This window comes from Cynocephalus volans, chromosome 9, assembly GCF_027409185.1.
Source record: "Cynocephalus volans isolate mCynVol1 chromosome 9, mCynVol1.pri, whole genome shotgun sequence".
Taxonomy (NCBI): domain Eukaryota; kingdom Metazoa; phylum Chordata; class Mammalia; order Dermoptera; family Cynocephalidae; genus Cynocephalus; species Cynocephalus volans.
Window position 1 is genome coordinate 60,810,571 of NC_084468.1, and position 27,477 is coordinate 60,838,047.

At 38.0% G+C, this 27,477-nt stretch overlaps 1 protein-coding gene across 2 annotated transcripts in view; it reads left to right on the forward strand.

Annotated features, from left to right (window-relative positions):
* The window catches only part of SLC4A4 (solute carrier family 4 member 4), a 355,627-nt gene that overhangs the window by 67,218 nt on the left and 260,932 nt on the right, over positions 1 to 27,477 (forward strand). The window lies entirely within an intron of this gene.

A 27,477-nucleotide genomic window follows, 5' to 3' on the forward strand; every position in this document is an offset into this window, starting at 1 on the left:
GGAGATTCCCCAACAGGAGTTACACGGTGACAGCTTGTCATGTTGGCAGAGCTCTGTACATTCGTCATCTCTTTGCTACAGTTGCAGAAATACGGACCCTGCAATAAAATGCATTATGGGTGGCACAGATCAAGATCAAGTTCAGTCATTGCAGGTGATGACAGGCCAAGTTAGAATGAACAGCTCAGGGATGTTGAAAAGTGAATTTACAGAGTTAAACTTAAGAGGGTGTGAGGTGCAGTGATGTGAATCGTTTATAGTCTCACCATTGGAACCGAGCAGGTGGCTTAGGAAGCTAGACAAGTACCATGCTGCAAGGAGCAAGACAGATGGACCACTGAATTAAAGATAAGAGGTTAGAGGGGAGTTTGGAGATGGACCATGAAATTGCAATTAAATGGTGTTGGAATAAATGTAAGATTTAGAAGGGACAAAAGGGCAGGAGACTAAGTCATGTACTTTTCATTGGAATGTAGGAGAGCTTTTCTGAAGGGTTTCTTCACATATTGACTAAAATAATGGAATCTGTTTCCAGCAGAGTTCTTGAAATATGCATAAAAAAGATCACAGATAATAGTCTGGAGGAGCAAAAGATAACATCCCTTTCCAAATAAATTACTATGTTTATCTCGATTTGCCATGTTTTGGCAAGTCCTGAGCCAGTATCAATGAGGTGCTCTCCCCAGTGTGCATGTGATCTCTCTCTCTCTTTTTCTTACTCTGTGTCTTTCTTATAACTCATCTCTCATTCTGCAATTTAAGAACAAGAGTGTATCATCACTATAAATATTAAAAAGGAAAGAGATGCTCACCTAGACAAATAGGCCAAGGGATTTTGAGATGATAATTTTGTATAGCTTTTTAGGAAGGGTAGTGGAAACAGTGGCACTAACACTTGGATAGGTAATAAAGAATGAACACATCGGAGAGATGCTGAGGCTGCATGTGTATCAACCATGGAATACTGTTGCTTTCTGTGGCATTAGGGGACCAGTTTGAGTACAGCATGTAAAGGAAACAAGGCAATTCATTCTCTTTCCCCTCAGAGGTCTCCTCCTAGGGAGATACTGCATTATGCTGAATTCTGGGTTTCTGAAGGGATCCTATGGAGAGACAGTTGTTAAGGACCAAACTGTTCAATGATCATAAGGAAATTATTTTAAAATTTCCATTTTATAGTTAGTTATTTTTTTCTTCCTGTTGGTCAGCAATGTGTACAGTAATATGCCTTTCTCATCAATGTGAATCATCCAATTTGACATGATGGTCCTTTTAGAAATTACCATATTTTCTCTGCTGCTTATGATGGATTGGTAGTTGGTTATCTGGTGCAATTCTGTTTAAAAGTAAGAATGGCTGCACCCAAATGTAGAAAGACATTTAACCCCATGATTCTGGGAAAGCCATGGGGCTCTGGCACCAACATGACAATAAAATTCTTATGGAAAACCTCACTTACTGAAACATTTGCCTAGTGTACCATTATTGTCTTTCAAGAGCAGCCACATATAGTTTCTGTTATTCTTGATCTAGGGTGTTTGAATTACTTGTGTCTGTAGACATATCATGTTCCATAGACAAGATTCCCACAAGTGCCTGGCAGTGCATCAGGTGATGTTTATAACTTCTGGAAAAAAACACCCCAAGTCCACATATAAATACGAACTTGATGAGAGTCATCTTTGATTCTTTCCTTGCTCTCACCTTTATATGCATTCCTTTAAAGACTTCTGTTGGTTCGACTTCTAAATTACGTCTAAATCTGTTTCCTTTTTTTTCAGTTTTGCTGCAACATTTTGGTCCAGTGAATCATCTCTTGCTTAGATAACTGCAGCAGCTTCTGCTTTTCAAGTCTTTCTTCATACAGAGACAACATGGATAATCATAAAATGTGAATTGGGTTATGTCTTTCCTCTGCTGGAGGAAATTGCCCTTAGAATAAAATCTATTTGGGCATAAAATCTCAGTTGGGCATCGTGGCCCACAGTCTCTCTCCAGTCCTGTGCTGTGCCATTCTCTCCTTGTTCATTTTACTCCAATCCACTGAAGTTTTAGTCCCTTGGTGCCAAAATCTTTTCTTCCTCAGGGCCTTTGCACATGCAAGTCTGTTTTCCTCAAATGGTCACCTCATTCTTGTCCTAGTTAGCTTTTCTCTTCCTTTATATTCCAGCTTTTAAATTTTACCTTTTCAGAGAGGTTTTTCCTTACTACACTATCTAATGCAGGTTGTCCTGTGTTATTCCTTTACAGCTTCTTATTGTCTCCTTCATAATACGTGTTTTAACTTGAGTTTGTGAGCCTACAGTTTTGTCCTGAGCTGATGCTAGACTGTAAGTTCCATGAGAGCAGGGATCAGGTTTGTCTTGTTCACTGTATTATCTCTGGCACCTAGCACAATGTCTGGCACATAGTATGTGCTTAATACATGCTTATCATGGAGTAATTGAATGAGTGGTTTACTACACAGGAAAACATAGGCATTGCTTTTATTGGCCTAAATATTTCTCACATTGTAGATAAAGATCTAGTGTATTTTCTTGTTTTTAAGCCTTGCACTCATCTTTATATTTCCCTGCCCTGCCTTTCTCCCTTGCCACATAAAATCTGGTCCTAACTTTTAATTATCCCACTTTGGAAAGTACCTCATTATTTCTGCTCTTGCCAAAGTGGTATTTTGGTCTGGGTAAATGGCTCCTGAGTGTGTGGAATTGCTTGTTACCTACAGGTAACAGGAGAAATTGATCCACAGGGCACATGGATTCATCTTGTGCACTTAAAAATGCTCACTATGCCACCCAGGACTCAGGTGGCTCCACTTCAGGAGCCGCATGAGAGAGGCATGGAATTGAATAGTGAAGGGTATTTATGAGAAGAAATAAGCCAGGTAACTTCCAGTATTTAGGAACATCAGGAAGATGATATAATTAATGTGTTTATAACAGAGATGGTTATAACCATCATTTCATTTAGTTTATAACAGAGATGGTTTTTATTTTCTTCATGGCTTTGGTGTCGAGACAGGGTTTCTACAAAGTGAGTGTGTGTTTGATTCCTGCACTTGCAGCTGTGAGGAGGAAGCTGGCTAACTTCACATCCCCCTCTGAGCTCGGCAGCCGCTCCACGTCCTTGCACAGCTGCTATTCCCAGTGTGACGTCAGAGCTGGTGTCCCAGCTGGGGACACAGAGAAGGCAGCGTATGTGAGAGTGTGGCACACTGGGCCACGGGGAGAGAGGCAGGGGAGGAAAAGCGAAATGTAGGAACAAGCAGGAGGAGAGACAAGGGAGTGAGGACGTGGTGTGGAGTGGGTGGTGGAGAGAAGAGTTAGACTGTGCTGTCTCTTAAAAATAATTCTTTTGCCTCCTCCACCATACTCCCTTTTTTTCCCCCCCTAAGTTAGCATCTGCCATCCTCTGAGGGTTGCCCACAAAGTGGGCGGGAAGGTGGTCCTGGCTGAGCTTGGCTCTGGAAACAGCACGGCTTCCTTCCCTATATGGTTTTGGCCTCTGCACGTCCCATCCTGTTAGTGTCCTGGGATATTTATGGGGGCATCACAGGCCACTTTGCGACTGCAGTCTGAAGAGGTGTAAGATGTTAGGAAACACAGCTACGAACAGAACATCCTGTTCAGCATATCGATCTGATGTGTAATGTATGTCTTATCAAGCTTGAGCATGCATCAGTGCTTGGAGGTGCTAACTGCCTCTCACACACAGGACTTGCTTGTTGTAGAATCATAGTGCTAGGTATGTGTATCCAGACACTCATTCAGTCTTGTTTTTAGCTCTTTGGATGTGTACCAGGACTGGCAGATTTATGCTACTGAACATTGTTCTGTGAGCCTGGGACAATGGATGCCAGTTGGTGATCCAGTTATATTCAGGAAATTGAAACAGAGAAATGGGCAGTTGCTTTTGTTTGGTGCTTCCGGGTGAATGAAAGAGTAGCTTTTCATAAGAGCCAAGAATATTTGGTGTTTTGTCATTTGACTTCCCTTTTCCCAGTGCACACCCCTGTGCCCTCCCCGAACCTGACCTCATACTTCTTGGTACGTTTCTACTGTTTCTAGATTTTTTAAAAATGTTTTCGGCAAAACCCTTAATTTTGATATCATGAAGTAAGATTTCTTTAATTTTCAATATGCCATTGGCATATCTTAAAAATCAATGTACGAGAGAGAAGGGCATCTTTAGAATGTGTGAAATGAGGTAGATCTATCCCTGTTTACAAAGCAAAACAAAACAACCCAAAAGAGCTATACTGTCTCTTTTATCCTCTTCTCTATTTTCCACTTTATATATGTAGGAGGAAGTACTTTATATTTGAGAACAAAAGCTTTTTATATCAAAAAATAATGAAAACTTCAAGTTTGCCTTTTCAGAAGGGGCACTTGTAGTAGTGATGTAATCTTACTGGAAAGGAGCATATCAGAGCAGTTAAGAGCACATATTCAAGCCAGATTACTTGAGCTGGAATCCCAGCTCATACCAGCAGTATAATCTTGGCTATTTACTTAACCACTTTGTGCTCCAATTTCCTCATCTGTAAAAGGAAGATAATGATAGAACTTAATCATGGTGTTCTGAATATCAACTGAGCACTGCATCTGGTTAGTAATAATGGTTAGCAATTATTATTTTGAGGTACTCTGAATACCTTCTTCAAACTCATCTTTTCCTGTCCATTGTATACAGGTAATGGCAAAAGCTTCAGGCAAAAACTTTGTAAAGATTAATACCTTATGAACAATAATCACTATTCTTTAAGTTTCTCTGGCCTTTTCTGCCACAAATTTTTACTAGGTATTCCTTTGCTTTAGCTGTCAGTTTGGCTCCTGGCTCCCAGTGGCATATTTGGGAGAACCAACCTAAATTCTGTCTCTTGTCTTGCCAATCGGTGTCAGTCTGGATGTTGGCTGGCAGGTTAAAGGACCAAGTACACAGGGATTACAAGGGAGCAGAAGTGATACCTATCATTCTGCCCTTTTGTGCAGAATACTGCCACTAGCAAGTGGCTAACTTACCAAGTGTGTCCTTGAATTTAGTCAATAGTTGGAATCCCCAGTTCCTCTGGGACCCTGCAGTCAAAGAGGCTGTTCTCTCTTTCATAAGAAAGATCTATTTCTGGTCCTTTTTTTTGTATTTCTTAGTGAAATTAATCTGGTTAAGAAGGGCTGTTGGGTGGAACAAGGCAGCAATTTGAAGTGTTGTGCAGAAAGGGAAGATGTTTGGCATGCTTGTGTTTTTGGTGGCACTGGGTTGGCACAACAGTTTTGTGTTTTGTGTGGTACAAATAATTGTTGTTTATTCCTCTGATGAATATAGGGGGACTGTGTCATGTTGCTTCTGCCTTCTTTAGCTAGTTAACTATATAAATCTCTTAGGGAGACTTGAATTTCTGAAATGCAGCTCTCTTGAAGTCACCCTGAAGTGCCCTCCAAATGGCAGTTCTTACACTATTCATTTCTGTAGCCACTGGCTATTCTATTCCAATAGTTATTCCGTTTTATCATGCCATGAGATGTTATGAATAGTGTTTACATGTGTCATGGGAGAGTTGATGTTGTTGCTATTTATAGTGACTCATGAGTTCAGGAGGCCTCAGAGGGTTCTAGTGTATTCCAGATGCTGGGGTGCTCAGGGCTAAAAAGAGATTGTGACTTTGGGTGGAAAATGGGGGAAAACCAGAACAGTTTGTGGAATTTGATATGTGAAATATACATTAATGAAGTGAATGGATTATAGATGACTGTATGTCATAGGCATTACTACCTAAGTGGAAGGCAGGACATATCCTGTGGTTTGGGTTCACATTGACAAGGCAGGGAGATTGAGTGTGTGAGTTTATTTGTAAGCATGTGTTAGTGTGTGTGTGTATAATTCAAATGCACTGAAAGAATGAAAGATATTGGCAATGATCTTGAAATGGTATCCTGTTTAGGAAATTTTTCATATAGAAGGCAATAATTCTTAAAGGGCATAAGAGCTTATTACCAGGATTTAAATTGAGATTTTGATTCCATAGGTAATGAGGAAAATTCAGAGCTTTATGAGTACGAACTGTTGGTGCAGAAGTAGTTGGGGTGAGGGACCATAGGTATATTCTATAAATAAGTTCTCTGGAATTCTTCCATGACCACAGTTTGGAGTCAGGAATGTTAGGTTCTTTTAATAACTTTCCCTTGGATGGGAGTCTTAACATGACTTGTTATCACACTTCTGTAGAGGTGTTGTGTGCAAGCAGTCCCCATTTTCCTCATTACCTATGGAATCAAAATCTCAATTATCCTTGATTCTTCTTTGTTCTTTTTCTTCCATTGCCAGTCACTCACTAGGTCCTATTGGGTTTTTCTCCAAAGTCTCTCTTGTGTTTGCCTCTTCCTTTGAATTCCTAAGACAATATCTTCTTATTTGGGTTTTCAGCCTTTAGGTTCTTCCCTGAAATAGAAGGAAATTATTTCAGACAAGGCTTCCAGACATCTAAGATATCAGTTCCATCTAGTCGCTTCCAAATTGTAAAACCACCAACCGACCAAACAATTAAAAAAAAAAAAACCCTCCCCAAACCCTCCTCATTACTTAAAGGAGGTTCCTAACATGAGATCCCTAGATATTTAAGAATAAATTGACAACATAATGGAATTTTCTCTATGACTTTCAGTATCTTACATTGTTTAATGAAAATTACAGTTTACTCTGTCTCAGCAAAGCCTCTTTAAGTTTGTTTGTAACAAATAGTAATGACTTTCCCAGTTTTTGAACTCCTGCAGCAGGTATTATCTACATTACACATTCTGGTACTTGGATCTGGGATACTTCAAGTGTTGACTTTCTTTTTTCATTCAGGTGTGTGCCCTCTCTCCAATAGTATCATTAGAGCTATGATTTAATGATTCTGAATTAAGAACATCTCTGGAATTTTCTATTCTTTTGCTGTTGCCAATGAAGTAGAATTCTAATTTTTAAAAAAGTGTGATGCGCTTGATACCCTTAATTAGAGCCACTTCTTCTGGTGGTGGTGGTATTGTGATCCAGCAATTTGTATTAAAACTATCTTTTGTCAGTTGCCAAAATTTTGCCACAGAACCCTTAAGAGAAAGAAATTATGTTTAATTGATTTTGCTTCATTTATGAGGCTTTGGGAAGAAATAATTTAAATGTAATGAAAAATATGACTCTGGACGCAAATTTACAATAAACACATGGGCCATATAGCTAGCTGCGTTTGTTCAAAACTGAAGTTGTTTTCATCAGAAAATAGGGAAATTTCTGTCACCAAGGCATGGGAATAACAATTTCTATAATGGGAAATTCACTGCAGATTCACGTAATATCCCGAAAACATGCATGAGCAACGGTAAAATCCTAGGTCAATTCTTTGTCTAATTGTACTCTGTTGCTTCTTGTGAAACTGCTGAATGCCACAAACCAACCACCCAACCAACCAACCAAACAAGCAAATGGGCAGAACACTTCAAAACGATTTTGGGTTTTTTTTTGTCTTTTTTTAATGTCCATACACAGACACAGCTAATACTCTCCCTTGGTCCTCCAATTCCTAAATATAGATTTTGAACAAAAGATACTCTGGTTAAGAAGAACTGAAGATAGGTAAGTGGCCACTTCAGTTAAATCAAATGCTAACCAAAGTTTTTGAAAAGTATGGTAGCATGGGTTGAGGGAACCTTTCACAGCTATTGTTTGCATGCTCAAACCAAACTTGGAAGGTTTATAGTTTTTTGTTTTTTGTTGTTTTCCCCTCATGAAACTGACTTGGAAATCTGTCTATGCTACATTCTCTTTAAGCTCCTTTTATCCTATTATTTTTATGATTCTAACATTTGTAAAAACGTTTAAGCCGTGACTATAATGGGATAAATTTAAGGTCTTCTTTTTGTATTTTTGTATACGAGCAGAAGTGGCAGAGATGCTTTCCTTGTTTAGTATGTGGGGAGAATGTGCTGTCTTTAACGATTGAGTGGGAGTGGGGAACCTTTAATTTAATGAAAGGCTCATACAAGTTTAGATGAAAAGGAAATCAATCAAGGGCAATGTACAAGAAGAAAAACTAACCTGGAGAACATATTTATCCTTAAATAACAATTGAGTTTAAAAAATGTCACTGAGATCTGTGTTAAAGCCAGTCTTGGAGAATAGAGTGAGCAAGTGCAGGGATGATCCTGAAAGTAAGAAGAGAGAGAGAGATGACATGTTCTGAGAAAGGAAGGAGAGGAAATAGAAGGACCCTAACTATCAAGAAAACAATGGGATTGAAGAAGAGAAAAATCACTGGATGAGTGGCAAGGGCTAACATCTTACCCTCAAAATAGAGCCCCGAACTTAACAGGACCCAATCTCTACATTCTCTCCTTAGACCAGTTTTGAGTGGCCTTTACTTTCCTGATCTTTAGTTTCTTAGGGATAGTTTTTTTGCAATGATTATCAGATGATTACAGTGATTCTCTAACTAGCTTCCCTTCATTCTTATATCTGCATAACCTCTTTGTATTGGTTTTAGAATCATCTCTATAAGATGTCCCTCCTGTAAGGAACTTGGGCCTTGTCTTATAGGCATGCTAGTCCTTTTCTTAATACCCATTCTGTTTTGTTTTTAACATTCCAGCACACCATATGATAAGTAGCCTTAGCTTTCTCAAAATTCTTTAAAAATATTCTCTAGTCTTCTAGCAGGTCATTTAATTTAACTCTGCAATTCAGTTATATTCCTTATAGATTACTCTGAGCCTTTGTTCAGCTACAAGACAAAGCTGGACTAAGGTATTCACTTTTTACAAAGATGCTACCCTGAGTGGCCACACCAAATCCAAGGCTGTCCCCTTGGTAATCTTCCTGATGACAGTGGAAATTCAGAGTGAGGCAATGGGACTTTTTTGGAAGACAGCTGGGTCTAGGGGAATTTTTGTAAGCAACGAATCATTCTTTAATTGAAACCACTGGATGTGGTTTGTAGTTTATTTTAAAAATACCGTATGTTAGTTCATTCCTATATACTGTGACAATCATAGTTTAATCAAAAGCTGCTTGTGACATTTCTGTTTAGTGTTCATAAAAGAGTAGCTTCCTTCCTTGAAATCCTGAACTCTGTGCCAAATGCCAACATACTTACAATTATCGTTTGACGTTTAGGCAATTGTGCAACTTTTTGAGTATGTGGCAAGTTTTTATTTATTTTTGTCACTTTCACTAATTTGTCATCTTCTTAAATGGAAAAATATCTTCTCAGCCTTTTGTTTGGTAAACAGTGACTTTTACTCCTTTCTCCATGGTTTCCCTGAGAGAAAATAAGCTAATGCAACTGCTTTTTAACCCTCCTTTTTGGCCAGAAAGCCAAGCTAATGCATGATCTCATTGAGACATGATCTATTTGTATGAACTGTAAGCTTGTAAACTTGTCATCATCCCTCACGGTGCTGGGGCAGGCACCCTGTTAGCCACAGTAACAGGATGGGAAAAGAGATGTAGCCAGATCTTTGAGCCTTGAATTCAGTGCAGTGCAAGCCAATTCAGTTCATTCCAGTTCAACCCATTTTGATCCAATCCAAGAAATGTTTATGAAGCACCTTTTAAGGCAGTCCTGGGCACTGGGGCTGCAGAGATGAAAATTTCATAAAAACTGACAGTTTGGTGGAGAAAATGATACAAATCAGATAAGTTTAAGAGAATGTAAAAATTGCTATAGGGAAGTTATATACAAGGTGTTATGAGAGCATAAAAGAAAGTGCCTAAGTTTGGTGGGGGCAGTTGGAGAAGGCCTCACAGAGGAGACAGTGCTTGAGTTGAGCCTTGGAGAGCAGGAGTACGTGAGAGTGGGGGAGGGAGGGTGAGGAGCTGGTTGTATTTCGTTGCTCCTTCACCCAGGAATTGACCGGCACAGGTGGTGATTCTCAGGTGCTTCTACCAAAACATCCCTCCTCCTTTTGAAGGAAAGAATATGGTTGTTTTCTTTCTGTTCCCAAACTGACCACGAAAGGCCATTTGAGGAGACTTTGGATAGTCGTCTGCTTAATATCCATTCTCTTCTTCCTTACCACCCTCAGAACTTCAATTTTGTTCATGACAGTGATGTGCCAGCTAAAAACTTTGATTTCTCAGGTTCCTTTGTGGGTGGGGGTGGCCACGTGACTTAGTCCCGACCACCGAGATGTAAGCTTACGTGTACTGCCTAGTGCTTGGGAGAAACGTACTGATTCGTGAAAGAAAGGGATAGGTGGCTGACACACATTTTCTAATGGATATTGTGAATGAATATTTTAGTTTCATTATTTACTATATAAATAGTAAAGAATTATCATGTGTTTTTACTTCCCGGAAATAAGACCTGACATCTCTTAACTTTGTCATGTTACTGGTAAGCCTAAGTAACCTCTTACATTTGCTAAGTTGGTCTATTTATATATCTGTCTGTCTTTTCCCTCTCTATAAAAGAGGGTTATGAGAGGTAGTAATCTGCGTATAAGGTGACTTGAATTTCATTGATAAAATGTTGCTGATAATAATAATAATATTTATTGAAGACAAGCTGTGGTCTAAGTACCATGTCACATAGCTAAGAAATATGATCTTAGTTTTCCTCATCAAAACTCTGAGAAAAAAGAATGAGGAGGCAGGGCAAGATGGTGGACTAGAGGTGCCTGGGGATCGTACTTCTCACAAAAAAGCACCAGAACAACTAATCGCTAGCTATTGTTGGGAGCATCTGGGAGAGCACAGGAGTGCAGCAGGAGACTGGTGAGATCCCTGTGGAGCATGAAAGCCCAAAATAACAGCAGAAAGAGGAGGGAGGCACACAGTCTGAGCTGCCACATTTCCAGTACTGGGATTAGAACAGCAAAGACTTTCCCTTGCAGGGGGAAAAGGTAGGCAGAGGGCCCACACTAACCCCCATCCTCACCACAGAGGCTTGCAGCTCCTACTGCAGGAGGGTTTCATAGTCCCAGCTCCAGAGCAACCAGATAGTATTGGGTGCATATATATTTATATTTGTTATATCCTCTTCCTGTATTGATCCCTTTATCATTATATAATGCCCTCCCTTGTCTCTTAGTACAGATTTTGATTTAAAGACTGCTTTATTTGCTATAAGTATAACTACTCCTGCTTGCTTCTGTTTTCTATGTGTATGGAATATTTTTTTCCATCCCTTCACTTCCAGTATATGTGTGTCTTCATTAGTAATTAATAAATGACAGATTTATTCAGTTTGGTGAAAAATCATTTAAAACAGTCTCTGTTTGAGGAACCAATGACTCACTATTATTCAGTAGTGTGATACAGACACAATTTCTCTATACATGTGTGATCATCTCAGAACTGCCAAACTTTTAACAATTGGACAGATTATCAACAGTCCACCACCAGAGTTTCCTATTATTGAGTATAAAAAGATAACTTTTTACTATCTGAAGCAAAAACAGCACCCAGAAAGTTTCATTCAATACTGTATTATATACTTAAAAATTTGCTAAAGGGGAGATATATGAAGTGTTCTTTTCACACACACACTCAAAAGTAATAAAGAGGGCAAGAGGAAACTTTTGGAGATGATGAACAGGTTTATGGCATAGATTGTGGTGATATTTCATGGGTATATACTTACCTTGAAACTCATCAAGTCATATACATTAAATATGTACAGCTTTTTTATGGCAATCATACCTCAATAAAGTGGTCAAAAAACAAACACTAAAAACTCCAAAACTCCCCTGAGGTTATTGACCTCCTTTTGGGGGTTGAGGGCACTGAAGCTCACAGAAGTGAGTGATTTACCCAACATTACATGGATGGCCGGTGGCATTGCCAAGATGCAGGCCTGGGTCTTTCTGACTGTAAGCAAAGGCTCTTAACCATTGTACTACAGCGATTATAAAAAAAGCGTGCATTAGGCTTTTTCACAGCTTCATGCTAGAGTGAATGGAATTTGGAAGACATTATATGCATCTAAATTCAATTTGTATTGTCAATTTTGATTCTTTGTTTAGTTATATTGCACGGTAGAGTGATAAAGAACTTAGGCAAAATAGATGAAGGAGGCTTTTCTTTTCTCCCTTGAAGTCCTCCATGATTAATCCAGAAATCTTAGTTTAGAATCAGAAGTTGTACTGTGTGTCTTCTTACTGCTGATTTTCCAAGAAATTACATTTACTATTGGAAAAAGTAAATAAAACAAACTGTAACTAAAATAGCTGCAGCTGACTACATGAAACGGATAGTGTGGCCAGACTTTACTATGGACAGATAATTTTCCTTTCTGGGTGAAATATCAGCCTGTTTATTTTATGTTAAAACCTGCCTATCTATCATTCATACATTTGTTTATTCATAATTTATGAATTTTAAAGTTTTGAAATTTGGTCTGTCAACTTGGTTGCTTCTTAGAGGCATGTTTTGAAAATATTTTGGTTTCGAGTGACTTTGGTCAGTCACTCAGCTTCTCTGCTCTAGGATGTCCTTAGCCCTGCTGAACAAACGAAGCCAGAAAAATTGATCCAGTACCTAGAATGCTAGGGAGTAAGCCCCAGGACCAAACCAGTGTCAGGAAGGATGAGATGCCTCATTCATCCATCCATTCCTTCATCCAAAATGTTATTGAAGGTCTGCTGTGCACCAAGTACAGTCCCAGATGTTGGTGTTATGACAGTGAGCAAAATTAAAAACACTTTCTACCCTTAGGGAGCTTATAGTCTGGTTGGGAAAGATGCTAATCAAATACCCATACAAATAAATGTTTAAATTGTACCTGTGGTAAGTCCTATGATAGAGTTGTGGCTCAGGGTGCTATAAAGTTTGGTATTAGGTGGGATTGATCAAGTTAGTGAGATTGGGAAGGCTTCTTTAGAATGAAATGCTTGGGTTGAGATCTGAAGGATGAGAAAGAAAAAATTTGTGAAGGCTGTAGAGAAGAACACTGCAGGTAAAAAAGAAAAAAAGGACATGAAACTGGGCCCTGGGCCAGTGGGAAGCATGGTGAGCAGGAGCATGCATATCTATGACAAGCCATCAGCACTGACCTAGCATGGGGGGGCCTCAGTGGGAAAAGTTCAGTCTGGAAAGTAATTCCATTGCCTTTGACTAGTATTTGAGAAAATAAAAGGTACCAGTTTCAGGTGAATCATTAGGTATACCGAATGCCAAATGTATGATAATAGTACATCTATATATAAGGCACACAGTAAGTAATAGCACCCATTTTTAACCTGAGTTTTAATGGAACATTATGCTTACTAACTTCATGTTTTTTTCTCAACACTGTTTACCTGTTGAACCACCCCCAACTTCTGCCTACATGCTATAACCTTCTTTATTGCAAATATTGCTTCCTCCCATATCAATGTGTTAAATAAAGCATTTGTTTTTGAATCACTAGTGAATCTCTGCAAAAGCTTATGGTTTTGGCACAAGAGGTAAATTCCTACCTTTTCTAATGGCTCCGTGATTTTGTCTATTTTGATGTAATACTCTATTGGCAGTCAAAATAATTCCTTGATGATACCAATTCTATAATTTAGAAGTATAGAAGGGTGGAGAGGCAAACCATTCTGGGTGAATATTTTGGTAGCATTGACTTTAAATAATACATGGGCCTCTTCTATCTGTGGCTCACATGTTGTAAGGAAGAGAAGGAGGATCAAATGACAGGGTCAAGAGGACACAAAACCTCAGCCCTGCTTCTGCTTACTCAATGACTTCCTTCCAGAATGACTTTACATGTATCACCAGAGCATGGAAGCGTATCTACCATGGTGATTTATACCTTGGTTTTGGTTTATCAGTTTACTCTATCATAGCCAGGGCAAGGAAGGATTTCTGATGCAAAGGGGAAATTTTGTTTAGCCAGAAGAATTTTGAAACCTTTATGTACTAAGTACACAAGTGTATTTCTGTTCACTGTGCTTTTGAAGTCTGTGATCAGGAAATGTGTTTCCCCTAAAAAGAAATCAGGAAAGGTCCGGAGGGCCTCGTTGACTGTAACAAAATATATTTTTCAGAGCATTTTTCATGTTTTCACACTTTGCTTTCTCCCTCTTTGCTCCAAGTTGTATTTTTCTATCAATTATTTTGGATGATATTGAAAGTTTTCCCTGGGTGCTTTGTGCACAGTTCAAAGGGCATTCAGGGAGTTGACTAAGCTGCAATGACTATATGTTGTAAAACAGTTTTACTTTTTGTGTTTTATTCTTATTATATAACACGTAGAGGCTTTCGTGCACAGTATCCTAATTGTTCTATAACCCTTGATGCAACTAGAGCAAACATTATTCCTGTTTTAGAAATACAAATCAGAGGTTCCCATAGGCTAAGCAATTTGCCTGAGATCACACATCCTGTGTTGGAAGAATCAAGATTAGGACAAGGTCTTAGGACTTTTGGTCTGGATCTTTTTATACCATATCATGAAGCTGAAATACTGGAGTGGTTGGGCTAAATGAGGAGCATTTGATAGGGTGCAATCAAATCCTGGAGGATTTCATTATTCATTTCTCCAGAGCTTGGTGCATTCAAAATTAGAAGATTATAGCTATGAATAGTTGTTTTCCACTTGATTGGTCTGAAGTCAACTGAATCCTAGAGAAAACTCCTTTGAAAGTGTGTTGCCTTGGAAATGGATGAGCATAGCAGTATAATAGCTTTTACTGTATTTGAAATTCCAGCAGTTTAGGTGACAGTTGTATCTTGCTGACGGGCATGGGCAGATTCAGAACGGGCTTTTCCCGTTGCTCATCAGCTTGGCCTGGCTGCTCTTATTATGGCACTCACTCATTTTCACAGATGTCTCTTAGAAGTCTTTTTTTGTTGTTTCTTTTCTGACTTCAGAATATGTAGACGTAACTTCTTTTCAGCATATTACATTGCTTGTCCTTGCCTAGCAAGTAGTTGGTGTCAGGAAACGTGTGTGGACTTGAGCATGAACATGTAACATTTGTGTAGTACTTTGGATTTAATGAAGGCTGTTGCCTCCATGATTACATTTGATCCTCATAACAACCATGTGAGACATCTAATGCCAGTATTAATGTTCCCTTATTTTACAAGTAAAGAAAGCAAGATTTACAAAAGCAGTATTATACAGTGATGAACACCATGGGCTTGGAATCATAGTTTGAGTTCAGCTCCCAGTATGCCTTACGAGCTTTTTGATGGTGGCCAAGTTACTTGACTGTTTTAAGTCTCAGTTCTTGTAATCTATAAAATAAGGTGAGAGCAATATTTATCTCTGGGTTGTGGGGAGGATTAAGCAAGTTATAATGCCTTCCAAGGGCACTGGCAAATAACAAGGCTCAGCATATATTAGTTTTTATCATTAAGTGACTCGATCACATTCACACATTAGCAAGGAGTGGAGCTGGGATTGGAACCTCTGACTTTTGATTCCAGCTCCTACCTCATTTCTTTCCAACATACCAGCAATTTCCTTTTTTCTCTCCTCCGTGGGCAGGCAGCTGCTGCACTAAATTGTTAGTGAGGGAGATGGGTTTTGGAATAAAAGACTTAGAGATTCTGTGAGAACATTTGAACTCCAGGAATAAAATCAGCAAATTATTCTATTTATTTTTAAAAATTTAATTAATTTATTTTTTATTAAGAATATTCATGAGATACAAAGCTAATTGTCACCCCTCCTGCCCATGATGTGAGGTACAGATTCATACTGGGGGCATACCCCTTACCAGAAATTACTTTTGTACCCCTTGTCCTCCCCAATTATCTCCCCCCCCGACTATGCAGCCCTAGGAATGTTCCCTCCCTCTGTAAGTCCACGGCACTACCATGGTCTTTCATTCCTGCCTTCCTTTCTCTCTTAGCTCCCACATATGAGGGAGCATATGCGGTATTTATCCCTCTGTGCTTTGCTTATTTCAGTCAGCATAAGTTTCTCCGGGTTCATCCATGTTGTTGCAAATAGGAGTATTTCATTCTTTTTCATGGCAGAGTAGTATTCCATAGTGTATATATACCACGGTTTCCTTATCCAATCATCCATCGATGGACATTTAGGTTGGTTCCATATCTTGGCTATTGTAAACAGAGCTGCAATGAACATGGGAGTGCAGGTATCTCTTCAACATGATGATTTCCATTCCTCTGGATATATACCCAGAAGAGGGGTTGCTGGATCATATGGAAGATCTGTCTGTAATTGTTTGAGAAACTTCCATATTGTTTTCCATAGTGGTTGTACTAATTTACAGTCCCACCAACAGTGCAGTAGTGTTCCCTTCTCTCCACACCCTCGCCAGCATTTGTTATTCACTGTCTTTTTGATCATAGCCAGTCTAACTGGAGTGAGGTGGTATCTCAGTGTGGTTTTAATTTGCATTTCCCTGATGACTAGTGATGTTGAGCATTTTTGCATGTATCTATTGGCCATTTGTATGTCTTCCTTTGAAAAATGTCTATTCAGCTCCTTTGCCCATTTTTTAATTGGGTCATTTGTATTTTTTACTGTATAATTGATTGAGTTCTATGTATATTCGGGATTATTTTAAAATGGAGAAACACCTACCCTCCTTATTACTCAGAGCTGCTTGGTTCTAGCCCAAATTTAGCTTAAAAAATCCCCCTCTCTGAATCGCATTAATAGTATATGAGTACTTTTGGATGTATCAGTTGATGTGATGTATCCACTGTCATTGATAGGGGATTAGGGAGATATGTTGGATTCCCACATTATAAGTTTGTTACCCACAACCTGTTCTTGGGATGGATCTGGTCAGAGTGAGGGATGACATTCGCAGGCTTATTGGGGAACAAACCATGGTCTCATTTGTGTTGTCTTCTAAGTAAATCAGTTTAGATTAAAGGCCAAACAACAAACTGGCTTGAGGTACTTACTGAGTTGGGATTGTCCCTTGAAGGTTTGCATTCATTTCCATCATCCTTTTCTCTTCCAGGGAGTCCTGCTAGAGCTTTCTAGAGAGTCTAGCATGGTGGCTACTTCGGGCCCCATCACTCCACATCTTCTGTGTTTACCTGCAGGGGTCCTCAGTGCTGCACCATAGTCTGTGTGTATGTGCACACCTTCACTTGTTTGAACATTCACCTCTTCTCTGATTATAAAAATAATAATTCATGACCTTTATGTAGCACTTGACAGGTTACAAAGCAAACTGATGTACAAAAATGTTTCTGAGAGGTCTTTAGAGATTATTATTTCTACTTTACAAGAGAAAGTACAGATCTGAAAGGTGAAATGAATTGCCTAAGGGGAGGGGACATGTGTGAGAAATAGTGAGTACTCGAACCTCCCAAGTCTGGTGTTCTTTTCATAGTACTTAAATTAGTATCTTCCCCTGGAGCTGAATTAGTTAGCTAGTTAATAGCTTTCTCATATTCTACAAAAGATTTGAGGTGTCTGTAAAAATAAGATATGGGTGCATATAGAAATCAAAATCAGGAAGAACACACAGTATGCAGAACCACTAGGACCGATATTGTTCCTAGAGTGGAATTTCATTTGTCTCTGAGCTTCCTGGCAGCCAAGAAAAAAAGAGACACACAATCAGTTACACATTTCTTATCAGAAAAGGAAAAACATACAAGGAGAAGTAAAGATTTTACTAGGATTGTATTCTGAAAGGGTTGTTTCACTTGATGCTTTAGATAAGGGACAATAAGAATAATTGAGGACAATGTTCTCAACAAAATTTTATAGCTGTGCAATAGCATAAATGTGCATTTGCAAGGGGGCTAACATTTGTTGAGTTCCTGTTATATGTCTGGCATTCTGGTAGGGACTCTGAGTGACTTCTTTTATTTAACCCTCATAAACATTTCATTCTTGCAACTATCTATGAAAGGTACCATTATACCCATTTAATGATAAGGAAACAGCCTCAAAGTTTGTATTACTTCCTCAAGGTCACATAGATAGTAAGAAGTAAACCTGGAATTGAGATTTAGACCTTGCTTGATTCTGGTGCCCATTTTTCTTCCACTCTGTAGTGTTGTTTATAATGCTTTAGGGAGATAAATTAACTAAATGCAAGTATCTCATCTTCTAGTGGTTCTACTTTATTCAGGGATGTATTTTTACAGGACCCAGCTTAGAGGCTCCTCTTCTGTAAATATCACTTCTCTCACCCAGGCTTTGGTAGGAGGTGAGTAGTAGAAACACTCACTTTCTGTTGCTGCTTGAGTGCTTCCCTAGAGTAGTAATAGTGGCTACTTGTTATTGTTGTTGAATACTAAGCACTTTATATACATTATCTTCTTTAGTCCTCCCATGCAGCCCAGTAGGGAAGATACCATTATTATTCCCATTTTGCAGATGAGGAAAGTGCAGCTTACTGAGGTTAAATGCCTCACAAAGTCATACAGATGCTCGGTGGCAGGATCTAAACATAGATCTTCTGAGCTGTAATGAGTATGCGCTTCACCATTATACAATGGGTCTTTTGTTAAGCAAATGGTAAAATCGCTAGTCTCTTGAAAAAACTGTGGCCCGAAGGTGGGCTCTTATCTAGAAGAAAGACGTTTTGCCTCAGCACTGAGATAGACAGTAGGGATACCTGCAGGCAAGTTGCAATTTTACTTAAAAAGCAGCTGGACCAGCTTCAGCATGTACTTAAGCTTTAGTGTGCATAGTTCCACATCATAATGCATGAATAATATAGTTGTGATATGCAGAATTTTCAAAGAAGGTGTTCCTGATGATTTTTTGCAACCATAAGAAAACCTTAAGAATATTTCAGTAGATTTTATTGTATGGGGTCTCTGAGGAACCCACCAGGGTGAATTATCTACGAGATATAGGAATGTCAAAAATTGATATGAACAAGTTTAATTTGGGGGAATGCAGCAAAATTAATAATTTTAGTTTAGAATAGTTAATTCAGAACTGTTCTTTTTCACAATTATTAAATACCATGATTATGTAGGTATTGTTGCTCCCATTTTGTGATCATTTTAATAATAATAACCACTACTTCTGCCATCCCCACGATAAGAAAAGGTTATGTTCACTGAGTATTGTTCTGAGTGTTTGATGAGAAATACCTCATTTAATCCTCATAACAGCCCTGTGAGGTAGGTATAATTATTAACTTTGTTTTGTAGATGAACAAATGTAGAGAGATGAGTTCCAGTTCTCATATCCAAGGCACACAGCTGGTGAATGGCTGGCTCACTGCACTAGTCTGTCTCTACATAGATAGTGGATCAGGTAAAGATGCTCACCCCTCTTCTTTATTGTAGGGTACAATGCAACCAGTTCATGTGCAAGCACTTTTAAATCCCTAAAAGTAGAAATTAAAAATAATGGGTCAGAAATGCAGAAAAAAGCATAAGATTGCTCACTTAGTTCTGAGGAGACTATTTTTGACTACCTTAATTCTTGCAGTGGGGCAAACATTAAAAACCTAGGTGTCTCTATTGAGCTCATGTAATTTGGTTCATAATTGGTTTCAGTCCGCAGAATCAAAAGCTGGTTAAAAGCCCAGAAAGCCTCAATCTGATGATGCTGTTCTTGGTAGGTTCCCTCTAAGGTAATGAACATTGTTTGAATTGTTGGTAGTAGGATACTTTTGCCCGAAGTCCACTTACTTCTTAAACTGAATATTGGATTAAGGAGTCTAGTTTTTATTGATAAAGAAAAAATTGGCATAAAGTTTTAAAACTTAATTATCTTAGATAATTATCTTAATTATCTAAGTAATTAAGTAGTTAAGAAGTCTGTAGCTCTGAGAATCATATTGGTTAAGCTTGCATGTTGGAATCAGATTAACCTGGATTAAATGTGTGGCCTTGAACCAGTTTACTAACTTCTCCAAGTCTCAGTTTTCTCATTTGAAAATGGGAGTAATACTACCTAACTCATGGGGTTGTGATGATTAAATGAGATATTCAATATAAAGTACTTAGGCTAGTGGTTGACATATACAAACTTTCAATAAATGTGTGCCATAGAAGATTGCCCATTAAAAATGGGGTAGAGTATGTTCTGAGTCCATTCAGTTAGAATCACACACGAATTAAAGTGAACAATTTGACAAGGATTGGGAGTCATCAAACAGAACGTTCCTAAATAATTTAGGTGTCAGAAGTTAAGTTCCCAAATGCAGGTAGTATCTTTGGAGGCTCTGATTTTCAAGCTCTGTAGAATTATTTTTCCAACCTGAGAGGGATGAGGGTGGTCTCACGATAGAGCAGAGAGAACACTCAAGAGGCAGAGTTCTAGTCCAGCTATGCCATTTGCCAGCTCTTTGATGTTGGAGGCTGCTTTTAATGTTTTTGGGCTTCAACTTACTGAGCCATGGAATGAGGAGTTGGTGTAGGTAATCTCTAAATTTTCTTCCAGTTCTCATATCCTTTTATTCTAAATTATTTAGGTCATATGAAACTAGATATATTAGTCAGTAAAAAAAAAAAAAAAAAGTTGCCAGAAAGAATCTTTTTCTCAAATAGTCACAAATAAAACAGAGAGGAAAGAAATGCCCCATAAAACAAAAACTCCAATGTTAGTTGCCAGAGATTCTGTCTTTTTATTCCAAAATGTCAATTTGGACCCAAATGACCCTTTATTTTCTTTCATTGATTCCTCTGGAGAAATGTCTTCAGCTCATTCATAGGCCTAGGATCTTTTGCTTCCTTCCTTGACTGAAAAAAAATTCTTTCACTGCAACAGCAGGAGTGGCCCCAGAAGATGCAGGCACAGGAAATGTCTTTGCTTTAATTGTTGCCAATGCCAGTACAACCCCTTTTCCAGTTGCCCTGAGCTGTCACCAGAGTGAATATGTGAATGAATTAAATGAATAGGGAAGATAAGTCCAAATAACAGAACACATTTTTATTCCTCCCAAGGAACAATTTTATCTTGAGCAAAGGGTCGTATTAAACTGAAGATGTAGTAGGCATTGTGCCTTGGAAAGTTTTGTCATTTTCTTCCTACAATACTTCCTGAAAAGTTTCCCTTTCATTTGGGACTTGTTCAAACTGGTTGTCATAATTTCCCTTAAAATAATGGTGACAGGGACTTATGGTTAAATGTAGGATACGTTCTAGAACTGGTTTTCTGCCTTTCAAGGTTTTGAGGTAATAAGAATTTTCTCAGAAAATTAGATCTTCTTTCTCTGGTAGTGCTTTGAGAGCAGTGGTATTTTATAGCAGGGAGACACATCACAAATTACCTAGTTAAATCACCACATTTAACAGAGGAGACACCTGAGGAAAAGTGACTCGGCCAAGGTGGCACAAACAGTTAACTTAGGCCTCTAGCACTTAAGCCAGTGTTTTCTCTACCACATCACATTTCCTTCCTATATTGGGCTGTGGCTTCCTAATTCTTACATAATAACTTGAATTTACCACAGCAGTAACTATCTTCCACCCAAATGAGAACTGTAGAAGAGTGAAAAGATTTTTCTACATTTCTGAAGTCATGCTTCTAGATGAAGTTGAGGGTGTTGATTTACCTCTGTCAGATCCATGAGAATGTGGCTGCCAGACTCTCCTGAAACCAAGAGACACTAGAATGGCAATGTGAAAGCCTGCATGACTGAATGAAAGTTTCCAAGACAACTGTTGAACTAGTAAGCTCCAGTGCATGTAGGGGATCCATCCAAGGGGAGGGAATGTGGCAGCCTGGAGTAATCCTGCAGCAGTGCAAACTGGCATAATATATTTATATTTATATTTATATTTATATTTATATTTATATTTATATTTATATTTATATATTTATATTTATCTTTTCATTTTGAAAAAATTACAGATCTACAGGAAGTTTTAAGAGATAGTACAGAGAGGTCTCATGTATCCTTCACTGTTGCCCCAATGGTTACATCTTATGTAAGTAGAGTGTCATAGCAAAACCAGGAAATTGACACTGATACAATGTGTGTGTGTAGTTCCATGTCATTTTATTATATATAGATTTGTGTAACCACCAGCACAATCCAGATACAGAACAGTTTCATCACTACAAAGATCTTCCTTGGGCTATCTCTTTATAGTTAACCCACCACACCCCCACCTTTTATAGCATCCCTAACCCTTGCAACTACTAATATGTTTTTCATCTCTATAATTTTGTCATTTCGTGAAAGCTATATAAATGAAATCATACACAGTATGTGAACTTTTTAGATGGGCTTTTTTCACGTAGCATAATGTCCTTGAGATCCATCCAAGTTGTTGTGAATAGTTAGTTTTTTATTGCTGAGCAGTACTCCGTGGTAGGGATGCATCACAGTATGTTTAACTATTTACCTATTAAGAGACATTTTGGTTGTTTCCAGTTTCAGGTTATTACACATAAAGCTTCTATGAACAATTGTGTACAGGCTTTTGAATGGACATTAGTTTTCATTTCTCTGGCATAAATGTCCAGGGGTGCACTTGGTGGGCCTTATGGCAAATGTGTGTTTAATTTTTAAGAAACTACCAAACTATTTTTTCAGAGCGGTTATATCATTTTACTTTCCATCAGCAGTGTATGAGTGATTTCATTTCTCTGCATTCTCACCAGCATTTGGTATAATCACTGTTTTTTATTTTAGCTGTTCTGATAGGTGTAGAGTGACAATCTTTTCGTAGTCCTAAACTTGCATTTCCCTAATGGCTAGTGGGGTTGAATATATTTTTAATGTCTTACTTGGTATCTGTATCTACTATTTGGTGAAATGTCTTTTTGTATTTTTTGCCTATTTTCTGGTAGGATTTTTTTTTTTTGAGTTTTGATAGTGTTGTATATATTCTAGATTTGAGTCCTTCTTTGTGATTTGCAAATATAAAATTTTCTCCCAATGTAGAGCTTATCTTTTTCCCCTCAGCTTTATTGAGGTATAATCAACAAATAAAACTGAATAAATTTAAGGCATATAATAAGATGATTTCACATATTTATATACGAATATTGTGAAAGGATTACCACAATTATAAGTTAGTTAACACATCTATCACCTTATCTAGTTACCATTTTTTTTTTTGGAGGGGGTGTGAAAACAGTTAAGATATACTGCCTTAGCAAATTTCAAGTACACAATACAGTATTGTTAACTATAGTCACCAGAGTTGACCAACATCTCTCCATTTCTCCCACCCCCCTCAGACCCTGGTAATAAGCATTCTACTCTCTGCCTCTATGAGTTCAAGTTCTTTCGATTCCATATATAAATGAGATCATACAGTATTTGTCCTTCTCTAACTTCCATCATTTAGCACAATGCTCTCAAGGTTCATTCATGTTGTCACAAGTGGCAGGATTTTATTCTCTTTTTTTATGGCTGAATAATATTCCCTTGTATATACACCACAGTTTATTCATTCATTTGTCAACGGACACTTTGTTTCCATGTCTTGGCTATTCTGAATAATGCTGCAGTGAACATGGGAGTTTGTTACTCACTTCATTTCTTTAGAATGTATATCCAGAAGTGGGATTGCTAGATCCTATGGTAGTTTTTACTTTTCTGAGGAACCTCCATACTGTTTTTCCTAATGGCTGTCTAATTTACATTCCCACCAAGAGTTCCCTTTTTTCCACATCCTCACCAATGCTTGTTGTTTTTTGTCTCTTGATAATTGCCATTCTAACAGGTGTGAGGTGATATGTCATTGTGGTTTTAATTTTCATTTCCCCGATGATTAGTAATGTATATTTTTTCATATGCCTGTTGGCTGTTAGTATGTCTTCTTTTGAGAAATGTCTATTCATGTCCTTTGCCCAATATTTAATCATTTTTTTGTTTTTGTTTTTGCTATTGAATTGTATGAGTTCCTTATATATTTTGGATTTTAACCCTGTATCAGATATCAGCACCGCACTCTCCCGAGTGAGCCACAGGCCAGCCCCTAACCCTGTATCAGATATATGGTTTACAAGTATTTTCTACCATTCCATAGGTTGCTTTTTCATTTTGTTGATTGTTTCCTTTGCTGTGTAGAAGATTTTAAGTTTGATATAGTCCCACTATTTATTTTTGCTTTTGTGGCTTGTACTTTTGGTGTCATATCCGAGAAATCATTGCCAAGACCAATGTCAAGGAGTTTTTCCCTTAGGTTTTCTTCTAGGAGTATTACAGTTTCAGATCTTATGCTTAAGTCTTTAATCCATTTCAAGTTAATCTTGTGAATAGTTTAAGATAGGGATCCTCTTTTATTCTTTTTCCCAGCCCGTAGCTATCTTTAGATTCCCTTAAAAGGGTCTTTCACAAAGCAAATGTCTTAAGTTTTGATGAAGTCCAGTTTATCAATTTTATTTTCTTTCAGGGATCATACTTTTCACATCATGTCTAAAACCTCTTCACTAAGCTCCAGTGTTGTAAATTTTCTTCCTCTGTTATCTTCTAAAAGATTTTGTTTTATGTCTAAATCTATGATCTATGTCAAGTTAATTTTTGTATAGTGTGTGAGGTTTAGGTTAAGGTTTATTTTTAACATTTTTTTTAACTCTAATTAAAAAGACATTATCTACATGAAAATGCATATGTAATAAGTCTATGGAAATTTATTATATTAGCCACTTTTTATACTAGATAATGTTTCCTACAGGGAAATGATTGCTGCAAATAAATAAAAAGGAGAAAATTAACATAACTTTGATAAGTTTTTTTTAAGCAGGCAAATATTTAAGTTAGTGAGAGTTAGGGGATTTTCGGCAGAGCAGGAATCTAAGGGGTACATCTCCCACCTCAAATTTGTTTCCCGATTACCATTTGAGTATGCTGTTCTTAGTTTGGAGTTGACTGTAGATGCTAACCACAAAACATATGCTAGAGCTTGTGTTTGGCACTAAAGGTCCTGCAATGGGCCTAGAGTCATAATTCAAGGCTCTACCTAAGGGCTGCAAAGTGGGGTCTGAGTCCAACTTTGTATTTAATACAATGCTAAATTATGATCAGGTAAGAAGAGTGCACTAGAATCTGGTTTTGAAAGAAAGCATAATAATAAGAAGGAGCACTAGAGTGGGAGTCAGGAGGCCTGGAATCTAATGCCAGACCTGCAGGAAGTGGTTTTATGATGTTCTGCAAGTGGGATAATCAATATGAGCCCTGGTTTTGTCCTTTGTAAATCAAGGGGCTTGGACCCTAGGTGATCTCTTGAAGTCTCTTTCTGATTTACACTAAATGGTTCCATAGAATTTTTTTTAATAAAATGAACTGCGATATGATCTTCATTTTCTCTTGCTGATTAGAATATAAATCCTTGATATGGGAAATGATAATTGATGTTTAATATTGCATTTAAATGTAGTATGTTATAGAAATGCCCCCTTTGATATAAAATATGTATTATATTAAGTGTTTACATATATCTAATGCTACAGTGCATTCATTGTTTGACAAATTCTTTCTCTTTCAAAAATATTTGAGGGATTATAACGCCAGTCAAATATAGTGATATCTTAATATTACCGATGAAATATGAACTGCTGATTTGTCTTAAACAATACACAACATCAGTGACTGAGGCAAGGGGTGTTTGACTATCTCTCTCTCTTTTTTTGTTTCCCTTTAATTTTCTGAATGAGATGACTGTATGATGCATGTTATTTCTTTCTTACACTTCTTATTTATATTATCTCAGTTCTTACTCACTGATATGAGTTCTGAAAAAGAGCATTGGCTCCTTTTTAATGAACCCGGTCAAACAACCTTGAAAAGTTTGGTTTGGGACTTGAACAGAAAAGGAATGGAAAAATGACCTGAGTTCTTAGGAAAGAAGAAGTAGCCATGGCTTTGAATTTGTAAAGGCACTCTGTGAAAAGTCAGAAAATAACCCATCTGGCCATTGCAGTGTGGTGTATGGCAAGTGGACAGGCAACCGAGTTAGGGAAAAGGGCAGCCCTAAAGCTGATTTTAACTGAACCCAAACCATGTGAATCTGTACTAACGAGTAGGATACCTGTGGCTGGTGACTGGATTTTTCACATATGCAAAGAAAAAGGGACCATTACATTTAAAGCCATGGTCTGATGATGCCAAATAGACTTGGTTTGTAAATTTGATGAGCAAAATTTTATTATGAAAATGGCTACAAACTGTCCTGCCATGCATATCCAAAAAGGTGTATCACTCTTTGTCTTTTACGATAATTTAAAACTATTTATCTGCCTCAGTGCAGCAACAGTGACCATAGCTCTGCTGATTTGTTATATATTTCTTGAACATCATTACACCTCCTTCCATTCCTTTCTCTCCCTCCTTCCCTGATCCTCATTTCTCTTTCATTGTCTTAAGTGGCATTCGAATGAAAACCCCGTTTCTATCTTTGTATGCTATTTTATGGTGATGTTTCTTAGAATAGGAGTATGATCTAGGTACAGAGTGTCTGCAATAGCTGAAACCTGTGCAGTTCTGACATTTGATTCACAAGGGAGCTTTTCTTTCTTGTCATCAGAGTCACACAGGGTTGGAGTAGGTCTGCCTCAGTTGCTTTGAATGTCTTGGTCTTTGCATGTGGGAAGCCAACAGAATCTTGGCAGGATGGAGTGTGAAAGCCACTCTTCTCTCATACGTGCAAATCTGTAGCCAAATTACCCTAATTTCCAGGGAAAGAAATGTTAGACTGTCAGGGGAGTGGCTTTTGAGACAATGTTATTGCTATGTGATCCTCACTTTCTTTCCTTAAGACTCATGGCTGGAGATCACCAAATTGTATCCACTGAGAATGTATTGCTCTAAACAGAAATAGGAGACCAAATCAGATTGAGTATGAAACTTTGATTACTTTCCTTCTACTAAGTTTCCTCTGGTTTTGCATGTGTTCCAGGTCATAGGGAACTTTCCCTCAGAGTTAAATGTAAGCTGATCCAGGCCGGTCCCTGGTGTCATCCTTTCAGACCCAAGTGAGCTTTTTATAGTCCCCTTGCTGCAGATCCCCTCTCCTCTTGCTTCTTTATGCTAAATGCGGAGAGTGAACAATCATCTTAGAATTTTCTCAGCCATCAACTTTCAGGAATAGAGTCATTTTTTCCCCTTTGTCTTGACTTCTAAATTCTATAAACTTCTGTTGGAAACAACCCACTGTGATAAGAGTAATAGGAGTAATGCTAGAAGTAGTATGATGTCATAGGTAAAAATAAGCCTCTATCAGTTGTATTTCCCAGAATGGAAATAAAGGGCTTCTACTTGTAATTTAGACTGGGATCATTTTAGATGTTATCCTCTTTGCCAGATTCATTACTACTCCTTTAATGGTAGAAAGACTTGATTTCTACCAGAAGTATTTTTCATAGAATTTCAGTACAAGAGTTTAAGGGCCAGCTAATCCATCTTTAACCAAAGCGGAAATCCTGCTATGATTTTTCTGACTGATCATAATTCACACTCCCAGGGTGAAAGAGCTCATTGCTTTGCACGGGGGTTCATTCCATTTGTGGACGGTTTTTGTGCTCAAATGCCTTTCATTACTTTAAACGAAAGTTAGCCTTCCTGTGATTTTTGATCCTTTGGTCATAGTTTGCCCTTGGTAGTATAAGTAGTCCTTTTTCCACATAACAGCCCTCGAAAATTAGAAAGAACT